Source organism: Symsagittifera roscoffensis, chromosome 5 (assembly GCF_963678635.1).
Source record: "Symsagittifera roscoffensis chromosome 5, txSymRosc1.1, whole genome shotgun sequence".
Lineage (NCBI taxonomy): Eukaryota > Metazoa > Xenacoelomorpha > Acoela > Convolutidae > Symsagittifera > Symsagittifera roscoffensis.
In genome coordinates, this window is record NC_087066.1 from 39,760,494 (window position 1) to 39,779,908 (window position 19,415).

The 19,415-nt window shown below is 45.0% G+C and overlaps 2 protein-coding genes across 3 annotated transcripts in view; both read left to right on the forward strand.

Annotated features, from left to right (window-relative positions):
- The window catches only part of LOC134845457 (U2 small nuclear ribonucleoprotein A'-like), a 361,634-nt gene that overhangs the window by 326,833 nt on the left and 15,386 nt on the right, over nucleotides 1–19,415 (forward strand). The gene's annotated exons all lie outside the window — the stretch shown is intronic.
- Nucleotides 13,663–19,415, forward strand: part of LOC134845453 (phospholipase DDHD1-like) — a 332,903-nt gene continuing 327,150 nt past the window's right edge. For both annotated transcript variants that reach the window (XM_063862341.1, XM_063862342.1), the window contains exon 1: nucleotides 13,663–13,672. The gene's annotated coding sequence lies outside the window, so the exon portion shown is untranslated. The remainder of the gene's footprint in view (nucleotides 13,673–19,415) is intronic.

The following is a 19,415-nucleotide window of genomic DNA, read 5'->3' on the forward strand; positions in this document are numbered from 1 at the left end:
CAATCTTGAAGTCATCGGCCGCAGTCACTGGTTCTGGTTCACATGTCTCTTCAGTTACCGCTTGCATTTTCTTCGTCGCCAGCTCTTGCGGTTTGTCTTTTCTGCGCGCCTCCGCCTCACTCAACAGGCGAGCCTTGCTGGCTTTCACTCCTGATAAAGCTTCCTCATGCCTTGGATGCTTGATGTCTGCAACTGCATCCCAGAATTGTGGCAATCTGATTTAAATTGATCTGCCAAGTTGCAAAAGAAACACCTCGGGCCGAATTTCGCAATTACTCCTCTCATGAAATCCTCATGGTCAACTTCTGACGCCTCTTCGTCCTCGAGGCTAAAGCCTATTGCTTTCATGCCTTGTTTGTAAGTTGGACATGCTGACACATGATGGTCCGTTGAACTGCAATTGGCAGAAGAGCGTCTCTTGTCGATATCATCTCTCGGTTTGTACCAGTTGTTCCCTTGGTTTGCTGGTCCGTTGTTAAAAATGCCATAGTTGCTCTTGTAGTATCAAGATCTCGAAGGAGGTTTCTACAAAAGGTCCTCTTTTGACTTGAGCCTCAACTCCTCTGGTGTTGGCGCATTGGTTGATAGTGGTGTGTAATGCGTTTCTAGCATTGTTCGAAGTTCATAATTCATCACACCATCGATGAATTTTGAGGCTACTGCCAGGTTCATTCTCCGGTTTGACTCATCCGGTTGGCTGCGTCTTCTTAGCATTTCCAAGTCGTCGAGAAACTTATCTATCGTTTCGTCTTTCCTTTGCCTCCGTTTCTCGCTTCACTGCACCCCTGATCCAAAACGGTTTAACAAGATTTCGAAGATTTTCTCGGCTGTGTCACGCTGATATTGCTTCTTTGCCATGACACAGTTCAGGGCTGTCCCTTCCAAGTTACTGGTAAGCGCACTGCATTCCTGTCTCTCCGAAAAGTCCTCTTCCTCGAAATGCAGTTTCATTACCTCTATCCAGGTATCAATACAGCCATCAGATTCATCTTTATAGCATCTTGGTTTCTTAAAGACTCTTCTGGACTTCTCACTGCGTTCATTGGTTCTGGATAACCTTGTAAGGAATGTCTCCAAGGACCTGTTTAGGGGTTCAAAGGCTGTGGCCATTGCCGTAGCATCCCTTGAGTGTCCCGCCTGAGTGTCCTCACACCTTGTCAAAGGCTCTGTATTTGGTGCATTCCTGCAATCCGAATTGCCGTAAGAGTTTCCACCTTGGCCCACATGACTCCTCCCTGGGCTCGCATGTCTCCTGTTACCGGAATCACTTCTCCCAGTCGCATGTGTGCCTTGCGTCGGTCGTTCGTTGGAGGTCTGTCTGTTCCCCGATGAACTTGCTCTTCTGTTCGGGCCCCATGCTCTATTATCCCTTGTGGCATAGCCTGATGAACTGCCTCTACCTCTAGTGGATCCATATGTCCTCCTCCTTTGATGGTCATTGAAGTTCACCTTCGGCTACCTGCTGGGACCTCCCGAGTTCGGTTCCCCTTCTTTTGGTCCACTTTTGCTGCCTAGTAGCCCGTCCAACCTATCCATGATAGCCTGAGTTCGCCTCTCCATCATCGCGTCTATCTTTGTGTCAAGAGCTCGTCCGTTCTTTCTTTCAAGCGTTTTTCGCTCCTACCAACTTCTTGTCTATTGCGGTTTATTTCTTCCCGCAGACTTTCTCTTTCAATGTGAACTGCTCTTTCTAGCTCACTCATTCTTATGGACATCTGTTCATTTTGTTCTCCTAAACTGTCTACTATGTTGTTCAAGGCGTCTTCTAGTGCTGCCCCGTTATCCACGAGTGGCGTCACTATTGGCGGTGTAACCCTGTTGGTCCCAGGTAGCTTCGTGCTGGTCGAGATTCGGGCCTTGACTCTCTGCCTCGACGTCTTTTCATTATCCACATCGGGATCCGCCAATGCATTGCCTAGCCCTCTGTTTCTACTCACCCCAGTTTGCAGCTCTGAATTTGTCATAATCGCGAAGCCTCTCGACTGGCCCGGTGTGTTTATCTCCTTGCTTATCGTTCTCACCACACCAAATTTTTCCATGTTTCCAGTCTCTTTTTCGACGTATGCCTCATTCTCCTGGGTCGAACTATTGAGGCTGCCTTGAGATCCAAAATCCACTTGCTCTTCTTCGTCCTCCTCCTCCTGGGATTCACCTTCATTTCCTGCGCCCCCTCCCATGGTGAATGGAATGATGTTTCCTAAGGTGTTCCTCATTCTTTCTGAGAACGATGATGACGTTGTTTGTTTCTCAGTTCCGCCTGCCATCATAGTGTTGTCTGTTGGAGATTTTCTAGTTGCCTCTTTTTCAGTTGAGATGTCGGACAGTTCCGACATCTCCTCTCGAACCAATGTTCCGGTGGAAGTGGCAAAATCATGGCCTTGTTCCACCGGAGTAGATTCACTCGCCAGCATTCTGCCTCTCCCTTCCAGTCCATGTACTTCCTGGTTGTCGTTCATGGCATGGTCCGTATTGACCTCCACTTCTAACAGTTCTTTTCGCTCTTCTGACGTCTTCTGACTCCTTGTTTCAACCATTCTGCATGAAACCGTCTCCCCTTTGTCGGTCCGGGCTCGTTTAATCCAATCCAGAAAAGGATCGGTCATTGTTCTTCTTTGTTTTTTAGGTATGAAATTCCTAGAGCTATTACCTCGTTTAGGTATCCTTGACTTGTCTAGACTCATTCTCAATTTGTCACTTGTTAATGCCTATACACTTAATTCGATTGCTAGTGACTTTATAGTTTGACTACCAATAATAATGACACAACACAATAAATTTCACAAGATTCTATTAAATAGTGACCACGAATCCCTGTATGTTATCAGAGTATTGTTTTGTATATAATTTATTCACACTAACCGATTATCGGTCGTAAGATTTGAGAACTAGCACAAAATGATGTTATCAGTCAATTTAAATGATAGTGTACTCACTACCCAATCAAGCACAAATTATGTTGATTTAAAATCAAAAACAAAAAAATATATATAATGACAGAATATGAATATCTCTATAAAAAAACGTATGTGTATTGTACTTTTAGTTGGTCGCAGTACAATAGTCGAACTTATATTTTGAAGAAAAAATTTTCCCTGCTTGGTGCTGCACCAAACAGACAAAACTTTGAAGGCAGTAATTTTCAACTAAAACTTTGAAGGCGTCTATTGCACCCACCGAGTACTGTGTTACCTATCTGCCTTCGGACTGCCCGAGCTAGACCTACTAAAATCCTCAGGGCAGTCACGTTTCAAAAAAACGTATTGGGTGTCAATCCACACCAATGAATTACGCTCTCTTTAGTTTAGACTTAGTGTCGCGAATATCCGAGTTCGGACCTGTTTTGTTTTGGTCTGGTTTTTATTGAAAGGCAAGTTACCAGTGCAGTCACTGATTTCTAGCCCGTCTGCTAATAACCTAATACCTCTCAGTTTAGTCTTTCTTCCGTTTATCTAAGTCCTTTAATAAAATAATACCCCTCCGGATTCTGAAAGAGAAAGGAAAAAAAAAAAATTTATACAGGACCCTTCCGGACTAACAAAATTTAGAGCCCTCCGGATTGGGACCCCTCTGAATTAGTAGATATAAGACCCCTCCAGATTGGGACCCCTCCGAATTAGCAAATATAAGACCCCTCCGGATTGGCAAATATAAGACCCCTCCGGATTGGGAGCCCTCCGATTTAGCAAATATAAGACCCCTCCGGATTGGGAGCCCTCTGGTTTGTAATAATAGCTTTTCGGAGATTTCCTTCTTTCAACCTATACCCCTCCCCCTCCGGATACGTTCTCTGATGCGATTTTGTTTTTAAATTAACTAGGAACGGTATGTGATTCTTTCCTAGACCCTTCCGGATTGAAGTTAAACCCCTTATTTGACAATTCACGCTAACGGTGAAGGGTCTTATCGCTAGCCTAACTTCGGCTCGATTAAGGTTTTCCTGTGCCTTTAGCCTTCCCTTTTCGTCTAGAACAGCCTAAAGTTACTCTATTCAACCGCTGTTACCTTTTGGTAGGGATGTACGGGCTTTCCTAATAAAAATTTATAAAACGTGAAGGGTCTACCCCTCCCAAATTGGTGAATTTGCTAAAAACAATCTCAAAAACTTTTCACGCTTACTTTTTCGAAAAACTTTTGTCCCTATCAGTAAGCTCAGCTAATTTTTGATCTATTGGTGACAAGATCAATTGGATATGTCCAGTAGTTCCAAAGTTATTAACCAAAACGTCTTTTTTCTCAAGTCAAAAAATTTCTCTCTTATAGGTTCAGCCTAACTTTTTACGCAATTCTGTTCTTTTCGACCTAAAAATTATTGATCCGAGCTCACAAGGCCTATACTCTTCTAGTTCAATGCAAAAGACCCGATCTAAAACGCCTTAGTAGAAAAAGTTTGCGAAGAACTATGCTACCTGGACCCCTCCGGATTGATGAATCCACCAAATCAAACACGTTAAGTTCGATTTCTCTGCAACCCTGAAAGCTTTCGGGTAGCGGGTTTTAAAACTTGTAGATTCACTAGTGTACGTTGTCCGAACAACTTTTTTTACTGTTCTAACTCAAAAATTTCAAAAAATTTTCTGATTTTATAGTGTTTCGTACTATCAAAAAACGCGAAAATTCGGTTTTCGGTGCCAAAATAGTTCCAACCACTTCCGAACTAAACTTAACCGGTTCTATCTATTATGGTAGTGCAGTTACGATGTAACACACCACTTCAGCGCTTTTTTCCGCTTCAAAAAATATCGATATCTAAAAAATTGCGACTTGTGGGGGGATCAAAATATCGCTATTTTGACCCTAAAAACCGGTCTGCTTTCTGTGTTTTCACTGAAAAACGGTATAGGAGTATTAATATAGGCTATATAAGTAATAATATTAGTAATACTATACCCCTCCGGGTTTGTTTAATATCCGAATTAAGGTGCTTCACTCGGATATTCGCAGTTCGGTGAAGGGTCACTACAGTGCAGCACTGTCGAGCCCCCCACAGATTACTATCTTAATTTTTGTACCAAAAGGGATACAAGGCTCGTTAACGATACCCAACAGTCGATTGTTGTTGTCGTTGAGCCCCTTCTTCTTGTTCCTTGTACTGCTTGCCGGATCAGTCTTCTCCCAAGACCCCTCCGGATTGAGCGCAAATCAGCTGACCCTTCCGGATTGAGCGCAATTTATCATTAACGTGCTTAAATGCTCAAATAACCCTATGGTACAAGCCTCACAAACGGGCCACAAAATTGGTCGTAACGATCCTGACTGATATAAATGCCTGTAACAACAATATATCTATCAACAACAAACGGGAGGGTCGGATCACATTTTGTCTGGGTGGATGATTTCTACTGATTTTTTACTTTTTTACTGTTTTTGGTTTTTTCGGTTTTTTTTTATGTTTTTTGTTTTGCTTGGGTACTATACTACTTTTTGTTTGGTTTTATGTATATCTTTAAGTGTTTTTGGTCACAAACCTCTCAGGGAACGAGGGAATGGCCGATCCCCCCACCCTTCCTGATTCGTGAATTTTCGGTCTTAACTAGTTTAAAAAGCTATTCACGGTAATCCGGAAGGCTTCCGGCTTCCGAACTCCCCCTCCGCCCCGGCGGATTAGGCCTATTAAGGGCGTTAATGTGAGCATCCGCTCGGCGCGGAGTGCTCGTTAACGGTTCTGCCGGTCATGATGTTTAAAAAGAATAACACCCAGGAGCGCCATAAAAACATGTATGGGAGGTACTTCCCATGGTTTCGGGCGACGCTGACGTCCTGGTTGTACATGACAACGAAAGATCACATGAGAAAACATCGAAAGGAGTATCGACAGTTCCAGGCCGAGATTGGGCCGGAAGCTTTCAAGAGACCCCTGTTAACCCATCGTAATGCAATCACGACAGGATGGAAGAGAGTGGGTAAAATGTCTAGAGACAATACCAAGGCGAGGGAATCGATACTAGAGGAGGACCTGGCGAAGAACGTGAGCTTGAGCCTGCACAACTCCTTTTGTTTGAACCGGGAATCTAGGGTGAAGGCACTACCCAACCAAGCAAAGAGGTTGCAAGAGCAAAGAGAATGGATGCGATCCTACGAGCAGCTGAAGGCTTGGGAGGAGATTGTGATTAGCTCCGATGATGAAGAGGAACTATTGAGACAGTTTGCCGTATCTAGTACTTCAGGGTGCAGTACCTCCAAGGCGAAGAGTTCGAGATGAGCAGGTGGCTCGAATGGATCTTGAGTCTTGAGAGGGAAAGGGGGGCTTGAGCGTGGATCCGGGTGAAACTTGGATTCACGAAAAAGAAGTTTTAACAAAGCAAATATTGTTATTAATATACTATATTTATTATGTAAATCAAAATACTGCATGACAATTTCCTGATTGAATAGGACAAAAGAAATTTTAAATGATTGGCTTGGAAAGCAAGAATTCAAGGGTGCAGGTGTGTGCAGATTTTGATTGCTGTTTAGCGATAGTGTGAAAATTTTACATGGCTGTGAATTTTGGGGTGTAGATAAGCTTAAGTCTGCTGCAAACTTCTGTAAATGACCACTGGCACTGTATCTTGAGTAACACTCGGTTTTCTGGGACTCACTGGCAGAAGACAGCACGCGATGAGGACATCGATCTCGAGTCCGGGGAGTATGTGCCAGTCGGTCATATTCGGAAGTTTGACCTTGAGAGAAGCAAAAAACACTTGATTTTGGAGTGAAATTTAATTTTTCAAAATTTCGAATGGAACCTGTCATGCACGATTTTCTCGCGATAACTGAAAATCAGAAAAGAGAAGTCAGAACAATCGAGTAACAATCGCGGGAAAGTTGCTAAATAAAACGGTGGGAAATTGCTATTCGCAATTTCTGTCACAATAGAACAAGAGTAGAGCTGTCCCATCTGAAACAGAGACAAGCGTATTCCCGAGAACTGGATTGTCATTACTCGATTGGATTATTATTTGAACTGGACTAGAGTGAACCTTCGGTGGAAAGGTGGACAGCTTGAGTGTCCCAATGGTTCACGAGAAACAACATTCTAGAGTTCAAACTTATCTCTGCCATTAAAACTGATAAACATTGAACTCATCTAGTTATCTTAGTTAATTCTTGAGTTAATTACCGACTGAAGTACTTTCCTTTCTTGAGCGTGCTACAATGTGAGTACTAATTTAAATTCCTAGAGTGTGTTTTATAATTGTTATGTTGAGGTAAGGCGAGTTTTAGGTTGATCCATCTGAAATGGATCAAAGTTCCACTGTCTAATAAAAAGTAACTTAACGGATTGTTCCAACCCGGTTTTTAACGGCGTTCATGTATTTTGGGTATCTAGAGACCTAAGTATGGGGACGTTCTAATTCTAGAGTGGGGGGATATTTTAGTAGTAGCCTTTAAGCTGTAACGGGTCGTAGTCTCATGTCACAAACGAACCGAACTGGCTCCGACCGTTCTTGAGGTAGAAAAACACAAGAGATGGTGTCCCTGACCCTTGAGCCAGTGGTTATAGGGCCTATTTTTCTTAAGCCTCATGTGTGACTGCAGTAGACGAATGTTACATAGTCTTTTTATGGCGCTCCTGGGTGTTTACGACATCAAAACTACGGAGTCGAACCCACTTGAGACAGCTTCGGGCTGAATGCCCATTCTAGAGTACCGGCGGTACGGTTCGACAGGAACGTGCAAACCTTCCGGTTGTACCGTGATAGCTTTTTAAGAAAACTCGAGAAAATTTCCTGGTACGCTCTCCGAACGAGGCTTAGCTAACCGAGTAAGGGGGGCAACTAGGGGGACAAAAACACGAGCAAAAAGACAAAAAGCAAAAAAAAAACCAAAAAAGAATAGAAAAAGGAACAAAAACCATAAAACGAAAAAAGACAGTGACTTTGACACCAGATTAGTTGGATCAAACCTTTATATTAACTAAATAGTATACCCATACTGTTTTACAAGTTCGATCGTTTCGATCAAACTAGCAATTTAAACCAGTAAACTGAATAAAGTGCCCGAAGGGGGGCGTTGTCAAGGGTTTTCAGATAGCTTGGAACTTAGCTGAACCAATAGGAGACTTGACTGGAAGAGGTGACCAGCCGAGTGGGAAAGTGGTTCAGGGACACTTGAGCTGAACCAATAGGAGACTGGACTGGAACAGGTGACCAGTCGAGTGGGAAAGCAGCCAAGAAGGATTTGGCAATTCTCGAGTTCTCAAGTTGGGCAGAACGGGTATCGTTAAAATCCACATTACATTATAGGAGATAAGTGTAAAATAGGATAAGCGACATCCCCCGGTTTTGAGGAACGTTTTTACTTGAGCAGGCCTGGAGACAGGTCTACGGTTTTCTCTTGAGAGGTTTAGCACCCGGCGCTTAAGGTAATTTTAGGCTTAAGAAGGGGGGCTAAAAAGGGGGGAGGTTAGAAGGGGGGCTGGTTAAGTTAGAGGTTGGCGGTTGTAAATTGCAAAAAGGGGGAAATTAGAGTAACTAATTAGTCGACATCGTTGACTTAGTTACATTAGAAATTAACACGCGTTGGTAATATTAGGTGGATATCGAAATTTGAACTCGAGTTAAGGAAGGTACCCTGGTCGGATTGGTAGGGGGGAAGGGACATAGACAGTTTTTGTAATACCCCATAAGATCGCTAGCAGGGGGGAAGGAAACGCGTGGCAATTAGGTACAAGACATTTTTTTCGATAGAAGGTAGACATTTGTCACCTTTGAATTTTAGGTGGGCTCATCTTTCTGTTTTTATTACTTTTTCTTGCTTAGATTTTTGTTGCATTTTGGTGAGGATTTGTGTTAAAATTTTGTACGAACAGGTGATCACATGATACCTGCGCACAGGTTTTGGTCTCAAGTTACTTGGAACATTGAAATAGAGGTAGCCAAAAAGAGAAATAAGAAAAAGGGGGGTCAGCATTTGGTTTTTAAGAGAGGATTTTGGGAAAATTTTACTAGAGCTTGAGTGGTGGTACAAGGTACGGCGAATCAAGAAGTCCCCATAACGAAGAGGGAAGAAGTCCCACCACCCAGACACTTGTCAACAGTCTTGGGACAGTGCCGAAGAAGTCTTAGGACAGAGCAGTCTGGGGACAGTCTTGGGACAGTACAGTCTTGGGACAGTGGTCTTGGGACAGGGTCTTGGGACAGGGTCTTGGGACAAGGGTCTTGGGACAGGGTCTTGGGACAAGGTCTTGGGACAAGGTCTTGGGACAAGGGTCTTGGGACAGGGTCTTGGGACAGGGTCTTGGGACAAGGTCTTGGGACGGGGTCTTGGGACAAGGTCTTGGGACAAGGGTCTTGGGACAGGGTCTTGGGACAAGGTCTTGGGACAGGGTCTTGGGACAGGGTCTTGGGACAAGGTCTTGGGACGGGGTCTTGGGACAAGGTCTTGGGACAGGGTCTTGGGACAAGGGTCTTGGGACAGGGTCTTGGGACAGGGTCTTGGGACAGGGTCTTGGGACACTAGTCTTGGGACAGTAGTCTTGGGACAGTAGTCTTGGGACACTAGTCTTGGGACACTAGTCTTGGGACACTAGTCTTGGGACACTAGTCTTGGGACACTAATCTTGGGACAGTAGTCTTGGGACAGTAGTCTTGGGACACTAGCCTTGGGACAGTAGTCTTGGACAAGAGTCTTGGGACACGGCCGGAAAGTACTGGGACGGTACCGAACAGTCTTGGGACAGGAGAAAGAAGCCTGGGACGGTACAAAGAAGAGTAGGGACGGCAATTGGAAGTCTTGGGACAGTGTAAAAAATTGAAGAAAAATTACAAGAAGTGTTTTAAGACAGAATTAAGATAGAACAAGACTAATTGGAACCAGGTACGGTTGAGACCACAAATAAGGAAAGTTTCTCGAAAAGTTAATAAAGAGAACTGAAATAAGGTTTTCACCACGTTGTATATATTTTTTTCTTCCTTCCCGAAAGATTTTATTCTTAGGATAGGATTGTGTATATAGTAAAATTGTAAATAAAAGCAATTGTAAATAGAAATAATGAGGCGGAGCAGGGTACCGGTAGCTGAAAAAAGACCTACCGAAGCAAAGTATAATTCGTCGCTACGCAAAACAACATCAATGGGCCCAAAGATAACAAAGAAGAACTTTTCAGTTAACATGGTCAGCACAAGGAGTACAGCGGAGAACAGAGCAAGAGAGGGCATGGAAGGGGAACGAGTAGAACCCACCATCGAGATTGATCTAGAGACACCTGATCAAAGTGTTGATGAAACAAGGAAAATAGCGACGGAGTCAACTCCAATGCCCAATGCAGAAGAACCAAACTCGAAACCCATAGAATTCTCACCAATAGACAACGTGGAAGATGCAATAGGCAACACCGAAGAAACGGTGAAAGAAGACTCTCAAGTAAAAAAGACATCTTTTACAGAAAGGTTGGCGATGATGGTCGGAATAAAAACGAAAGAGAACGTGACTGAAGAACCAAAAGCTGAAAGAGCACGAACATTTGGAACAGTGAGCACGAAGACGACAGAAGCCAATCCGAGAGAGGGACAAACTAGAGCAGAAGCGACGGCCGAAGAAAAACCGACAGCTGACCATGAAGAGGCTACTCTTGAGCTAGGTGACTTGATGGCGAAACTGAATCAGATCGACAAAAAGCTGAAGCACAGCGAAGAGGACAGAGAAGTGATAAGAAAAGAATTAAGATACAACAAAAACGAGTATCTGGATAGTTATTTTAACCTGGCCAAGGCAACAGAAGAGAGACTCAAGGAAATGTCAGATAATGTAGAAACCACCAATGAAGAACGAGATAAGAACATCAAAAAAGATTTGCAACAGTTAAAAAACCGATATGATGATGTCAACAGCCAATTAGGTAGCCTGGAAAAGAGAATGGACACAATGAGCGAAAATCAGGCCGAGAGTTCGTGTGCAATACAGGCGAAATTGGATGCAATCTTGAGTAATTCTACCTCACAAGAAAGACCGGCAGCGGATCGCGCGCAAGGCACCAGAGTTGACTTTGTGGAACCACAAAGGAACAAATGGCAATCGACACCGTTGCCCTTAACCCGGGATACGGTGAGCATAGCACCAATAGCTGCTAAAACAATCATGAAGAATGGAATGTCAAGTACAACGACTGGTCCGGGGGACTCAACAGCTAACAGCAACGCAGGTCCGGATGCTATGACATGGGCAAACACTTGGGAGATGATGAACAGGACTCTAGAGGCCTTCGCCACGAGGAACACTAACTCGAGCGATAGGAGAGATGGGAAATCAAGAAAAACATTCAAGAAGCCAAAAGAATTCAAAGACGACTCAGATGGATGCATTGACACGTGGGTGGAAGTGATGAGATTACATCTAGAGCAAGACAACTTGAACGATGAAAGACAAGCATGCACAGCCATACTCAGCAATTTAGAAGGCACAGCATTAAAATGCGTGGTTGCGAAGAAAGAAGAAGAACGCGATACCGCGGACAAGATCTTCGAGATATTGCTGAATCGATTCGGGTCAGGCATGAAGGGTCACCAAGCGATGATGCGATTTGAAAAGAGAAGGCAGAGGGACGACGAGTCAATAGATCGGTTCCTAGATGATCTCGAGAGCTTGAGAAGAAGGAGTGACCCAGAGGAGTCGACAAACAGAAGAAACTTTAGCATTGCCTCGAAGTTCATTGATGGGGTAAAAAGTGACGACTTAAGGACAATGTTAGCAACATACTACACATTGTCGAAAGACAGCGCACCAACCCCAGAAGAAATGAGACAGAAATCAAGGGAATACATGCTGATGAAACCCAAGAAATTCTCGTATTCAGAAAACAGGAACACACAAGGGGGAAATCAACCGCAGAGGTCGTCATGGTACAAACCTAGAGATGACATGGACAAGCGCAGATCATGCGCGAACTGCGGGTCGGCGGATCACCACGTGGCTGACTGCACAACATACAAACAAGGCATGAAGAGTCTAGGATATGCACCAGATGAGGAGGACATGAGCCAGATGGAGGAACACGAGTACTATAGTGGCTTAATCATCAAGATAGGCGCAAGATGCTTCTTCTGTAACCAGGAGGGGCACTTCCGAATGGATTGTCCCTTGTTCTGGGAAGCGGTCAAGGACCAGAGTCACCCTAAACATAAGTTGGCATTAGCGGCGGTGCAGAATCAGCGGAACAGGCAAAACGAATTTGAATCGAGGAACTTAGGAGCACCAAGCACGGAATTGCCGACGAAGACAGTGAAAGCTGTATCACATGTTAATGATGCCATAGAATCCGCGGCAGGGAACTCTCTAGAGATAAATTATGAGAAAGCGGCGACGGAAGCAATTGCCAAAGTGAAACAGGATCTGGCTGCGAAAGAAATAGAGCAACGACTAAAGCTGGAGATAGAAAGACAGAATTTTAACGAAGCATTAACTGGATCGAAACAAATACCAGAGGCTGTACCAGGCTCAACAAAGACCGGGAATTGCAAGACTGTGAAAATGGTGACAGGTAAACCTTTTGGCATATCGAAAATCGGGGCAAGGATAATGTCGATAATCACAGTGGGCGGCCACGAGGTAACCAGAAACTTGAGCGAGCCGAGCGACCAGACGATAATGCACATTGACGTGTATGCAGACTATTTGAGTGGTATAAGCCCACAAACGACTTCTAGAGCACTGAGAGCACTACTCATGAGAGGGGGCAGCAAGACGGTACGTGTTGATAGCAGATATACTGAAGCTTACGGTCCACACGAGGTGATGCTAAATATAGATGGGATTAACATCTATACCAAGACGATGATAACATGTGACGAAGACCTAACTGGACAAATCTACGTAGGGAAAGAAGAATTGAAAGTGAGATCGGTTGGACACTGCGCCATGCTTGAGGAAGATGCAATGCACATCGGGACGGAGGCAGATGTGACAGGGCACGTGCTGGACATAAGTGGCAAAAAGACTCAGTTGCGTGGGTTGCTTGACACGGGAGCAGTCTTGAGCGTTATACCAATCGAAACTTGGGAGAAGATGGGCTTTGACAAAGGTGACTTGATAGACTCGAGAATACGGCTGTCAGCTGCAAACAAAGGGGCCCTACGGGTGCTGGGCAGGACGCCGATAATAGCCCTCAATTTGGGGGAACGTAACCTGTGGATGAGCTTTATCGTGGTAGAAAACCTAGATGAACCTGACCAATTCATTTTGGGCAGAGACTTCATCAGGAGTTTCGACGTAACGATTGATTTAAATAACGCAATGTTCAGGATACGGAACCCGGATAGGAGGTACGCAATCAAACCGGTAAATTTAATAATGGTAAATGAAAACAAAGCACCGGTATTCTTGAGTAGGAGGGTGAGGCTAAAAGCTAATGAAGCGGCAATCGTAAGTTTGAGGATGAAAAATTACAATGAACTAAGTGACAACAAGCAAGTGTGCATAGTTCCGAATCCTAATAGTCAAAGTGCTGCTGTTTTAGGAAGATCATTTTCGATAACGAAGAGCGGCCTCTGCGTCAGTGTCTTGTTGAATACCCTTGATATACCGATCACGATACAGAGAGGGAGGAAACTGGGATATGCTTTACCGGTTAAAACTCGATATGAAACAATTGAGAACTCAAAACAAAATGAAGTTGTTGATTGTCCCAATCACAGGGACAAAATTTGTATCTTGAGACGATTGCAGAAAATAAAAGATTCTTCAGGTCTTATTAAATCACTTAAGTCAGAAACGGATGATGGTCTTTCGAGCTGTTCGAACTTTCCAGAGCGACCCACACTAGATGAAATGCAAAATGAAAAACCGGTTCTGCCGGAGATTGAACATTTGAGGGGCAAACTGAAAGATGAACAGCTCGAAGCCATCAAGGACGTACTAGAGCGGAACGAGGATGTTTTTTCGAGGCATAAGGCGGATATCGGGTGTTGCAATTTCGTTGAGCATGAAATAGAACTTGAGGAAAACGCGGTACCACACAGGGAGGGGGCGAGGCGCATGACCCCACACAAATCGGACGCGTGTAGAAAAGAGATCGAGACGTTACTAGAGTATGACATGATAGAACCATCCAAGTCACCGTGGGCGTGTGGAGTAGTGATGGCCAAAAAGAAAGGCGACCAGTTGAGGTTTTGTTGTGACTTTCGATACCTGAACTCCGTCACGGTGAAGGATGCCTATCCCATACCTAGGATTGATGAGAGCCTCTCGAAGTTAGGTGATGCAAAATTTTTTACGACTCTTGATTTAGGCTCAGCCTTTTGGCAAGTACCACTAAGGAAGCAGGACAGGGACAAGACAGGGTTTGCCTGCGAGTTGGGTCTGTTTCAATGGAAACGAATGCCGTTTGGACTTTGCAATGCCACAGCCACGTTTCAGCGGTTGATGGCACATAGGCTGATAGGCGTAACGAAGAAGTATGGCAACCTGGTAATGTGCTACGTGGATGACGTGGTAATAGCGACGCCAACACTGGAAGACCACATTGAGAGACTAGACGAAGTGTTTGCATGCATGAAGAGGTCGGGGCTAAAGTGTAAACCATCAAAGTGCGAGATACTCAAGGACTCAATAAAATACTTGGGCAGGATGGTAGACAAGCACGGCATCAGACCTGATACGGACGCCGTGGAAGCAGTCCTGACCTGGAAATCACCGAAGACAGAGCACCAGTTGATGAGCTTCCTGGGTTTCGCTAACTATTATAGAGAGTTCATCAAAGGCTATGCAGACAAGGTATACCCGATGCAACAATTAATGAGACACAAGGGCAAGAAGTTCACGTGGAACAACGCAGCAGAAGAGTCATTCCAGAGGATAAAGAAAGAGCTATGTGAGGCACCAGTACTGGGTATGCCGACTGAGAAAGGGATGTACGTGCTGGACACGGATGCGTCGGTAGTCGCGATTTCTGGGATTCTCCACCAAGAACAAGAATGGAATGGGAAGACAGTCTTGAGACCAATAGCGTACGGGAGCAAAGTCCTGAGTGACACGGAAATGAAGTACGGAGCACCGAAAGCTGAGATGTTCGCGGTGGTTACCTTTGTCGAGAAATACAGGGCATACTTGGGCAGTGAACCATTCAAGTTGCGAGTCGACAATAGAGCACTGAGCTGGCTGAAAACGTACTCAATGGACCAAAGTTACATTGGGAGGTGGATAGTTCGCCTGGACGGATACAACATGATAATTGAGCATAGAACGCGAGATAAACATCAGAATGCCGACAGCTTGAGTAAGAAGACGGAGTTCTATGAGAGACAAGAGCAAAGAGAAGCAGACAGACCTGAAATCAAAGATGGCTTCTCATTCATGGACAAGGAAACGTACGACAGTCTTCCACTCACGAGATGGCTGGACAAGTCAGGCAAACCGATAGAAGATCATCCTGAATTGCCTAAAGAGCCTCCAGAGAAGACCATCTTGAGGAAGAGCAAGAGGATTCCGATTGAGATTATACTCAAGTCGAAGATCGTGAAGGAGACGCTCAAGGCAAAAGGCTATGATCTTAACCAGGTGGAAGCAGGAACTGCACAGATAGATGATGACTTAATGAGGTTGCTCGAGAAACTATCAGATGATAAGCCCGTGATCCAGGAGAAGGGTCAAGAGAAACCGGAATTCACTATACTTCGGAGAAAAGAGACAGTGAACGATACTGACTCATCAAGAGGAAGCGTCACTGACAGCAAAGATGTCGTGCGGTCACTAGTTGACAAAATCCCCGAAGACATTCTGGAGCAGACCAGGGTCAGGAAAAAGAAAGTGACGTTCAAGGAAGATACTGAACACCTGGGACCAGGTCAAGAGTCCGGGGAGTGTTCCAGGTTCACGGAAGAAGGAACCGGAGAAGGAAAATTGTCCGGGGAGCGTGAAGGATGGGATGAAGACTCGGATGAGAGCAGCGAAAACCAGGACAGTCTGTGCATGATACTGGCGGAAGAGAAGACAAGGCACCACGACAGGGAGTTACAGACGGATCCATCATCAGGAACGTACAATCTGGAGATACAGGAGATACGAGGTGGTGAGGAACTTGAGAGAATTGCGGTTTCAAGGAAGCCATACAGAGAACTATCATGCAACTCAAACGTCAGAACAAATCTGGTGCCAGAAGATGATATGAAAATCGTGAAAAGGATGATATGCGTGAAGCTGAGTGATGACATCCACAAACCTGGTGAGATGAATGGACAGATCATGGCGCTAAAGGAGCATGTCAAGGCAAGATATAGGCTGTCAGACCTAATAAGAGCCCAAAAGAATGACAAAATGACAAGTAACCTCTGCAAATGGATCCAGTCGGGGGTCAAGGAGAAGGGGGAACTCGAGGAAGACAGCTACAAGATCTTGAGCCAGTTCTACAAAGAGAAAAAAGACTTACTCTACCACACAGCTGATGGGGTGGTAGCATGCAAGAGGAAAGATGAGGAGAAGATATTACACAAACACAACCTCATCATACTGCCACAGTTGTATCAAACGGAGGTGCTTTTCAGATCGCACGACCAGATGGGCCACCAGGGGATAGACAAAGTACAACAAAGGATACCTCACAGGTTTGATTGGCCAGGAATGAGAAAAGCTTGCGAGAGATGGGTGAATGCCTGCCTGGCATGTCTCCAGGTAAAAGACCCAAGGAAGATGAAGTTTCCCCTCAAGTCCGTTGAGAGCTCAGAGTTCAATGAAGTGGTGCAGATAGACCATCAAAAAATCTGCATGACGGAGTCGGGATATAACCAGATACTGGTTATAATAGATCACTTCACAAAGTTGGCGGAAGCGGTCCCGTGCCAAACAGCCTCGGCCGAGGAGACATGTGATCATCTGATAACGCATTGGATATCGCGGTATGGTTGTCCAATGACTTTCCAGTCGGACAACGGCAAAGCTTTTGTAGGGGACTTGACAAAAGAATTGATGAAGAGATCGCACATTGCTCAAGCACACTCGACAACCTATCATCCACAGACCAATGGGTTGGTAGAGAGACAAAACAGGACACTGGTCAACATGTTAAGGGTGTACTGCTCAAGATACATGACGGACTGGGACAAATACCTGCCACAGGTAGTAGGAGCCTACAACAGTACACAGCACTCAACTACGGGCATCAGTCCTTTCATGATGTTGACGGGCAGGGAGAGAGCAATGCCTCTGACATTCTTTTACCCGGAATACGAAGGGAAAAGGACGTCGCCCCAGGCATACGTGAAAGAAGCGATCAAAAGACAACAGGAATTGAACGAGCTATGCAGGAGGAACACGGCGCAAGCGCAAATGAGGCAACGCAGGAAATACGACGAAAAAATATTACGAGCAAAGCCATATGAAGTGGGCCAATACGTGTGGGTCTTCCAAAATGTCATACCGCCCAAGGGAACAAAGAAACTACTCAAGAAGTGGAGGGGACCATTCATGATAACGGAGGTTCATCAACAAGGACGGTTCTACCGCTTGAGTACTGGGCGAGCGGCACATTATGAAAATCTGAAGCCTCACGTCCCGTCTCCAGAGGATTGGTGCATACCGAAGGACATGGAGGGTCTTGAGTACCTGGTGGTAGAGCCAGCGTGTGAAGTGAATGAGAAAGGCACTAGAGAGAAAAATGATGGTAATGAGAACTTGAGTTTGGACGACAATGAAAAGATAGGAGTGGAGTCTGATGCAGGATCATTTGTAGAAGAAGACTGGAACGACCCGGAGCAAGACGAGGTGCCGAAATGGATGGAACCGGATCGAACAACACCACCGGAAACCAGGACTGGCAATCGCAAACGCACAGGCATGAGGTACAACAGGTACGGGGATGACTTCTTGATCGATAAGATACAGCCAGACAAATTGGGCGAGGAATTACTGAAGGCAGGCGAACTGGAAGCTGGAGAGGAATGGCAGGTCATTGACGATGGTGGTCATTATCCGCAGGATGATTACTCGACGCCAGAAGTAGAAACGGATCTCGAACAGAGTGAGATAGAGAGGAGGGAGAACACGAACTTGAGGATTCTAGAGTGGATGCGTGAGGTCAAAGACGAGAGCCGCGAAGGACAAAGCATTCAGCAAGTCGATGTATCAGCAGCAAATTACATGAAGACAGAGGACCCTCTTTTCGGATGGACGGCAACAGACAGGCCACTGGACATTCCTCAGGACAATTCAGACCCGACAACATCGACGGGGACGTCGATAAATATTTTTGTCCGGGGAGTGGGGGTAGGACTTACCCACGCCGAAAAATTGATGATAAAGAAGCTCAAGGAAGTGAGAGAAACGAGCGAATTGGAACTGGAGGAAGAAGAGCCAGAGCCTACTATAGGTCGGAATTTCAAAACGAAATTCGAAATACCCAATGAATACTCGGAGAACATCATGATAACAGATAGCGACTTCATCCTGTCAAACAGGACCAGCGCGATCTGCATCACGGCGGACATGAGTTTCAAATCAAGATTGGAAGCTGACTTCAAAAGAGAGTACCAGAATGTAGAGTTTCTGTTCAGACAGAGACCAGGACTGGGAGGGATGGCAGCGCTTCCACCGTCAGTGGCACAAGTCCCGGGCAAATATCTGTGCTTCCTAGTAACGAGGGTCAATGACAGGAACACAATCGATCCCGAACACGTGATATTGGCACTAACAAGATTACGAGACTTCATGATTGAAAGAGGGATAACAGAAGTCTCAATGCCAGTGTATGACCCGAACAGGGGCAAACTGAGCCCGAGGGAATTGTACGCTATCCTACATGTGGTCTTTGCAGAAACTGAGATAATGGTGTATCTTCATAAGAAGTACTACTTGAGCATCGCCTGAGTCGGGTACATGGGGGTATCGAGTCGGGTGTGAGGGAGGAGTCTTGAGTTAGGTACTGGGGTGCGGCGCACGTAAAGGGATCTTAAAGATATGATTGGCATGACAATTAAATTTTAAAACGAGTTAATGGTGCTAAAACATAAAATGAATCTGCATGCTTTTAAGGGAATTCCAATCGAATTGTTTTAAGTGATATGAAAATGATAAGATTTTAACCATACTGGTAAAAGGGGGGTCTCTAGGTTAGGAACATGACATGTCAAGTTTCAATATGCTTTCTGTTTTCAGATCAAGTTTGAAAAACAAAGTTGAAAATCCAACTATACTCAAGCGAGAAACAGAGAGAGAAACCTTGATTGAACTCGCGATAATCGGCGCTTACAGCAAGTATTTGCAAGGGAACATTTCGAGAGAATTCTTGAGTTGGGTAATACTTGAGTCGGTAAGGTAATTCTTGAGCTGGTAAGGTAATTCTTGAGCTGCTTAACACATACCTGTATACATCCCGAAGTCACGAAGAATGGCAGACCGATTATGGAAATCCGTGCCCGCGGCCCTGAAGAAGCCCACTCTTGATGAGCTGTACAGACGCCTGAGGGACTTGGACTACACCCAAATAGACGAGAGAATGGCGGTGATGCTGA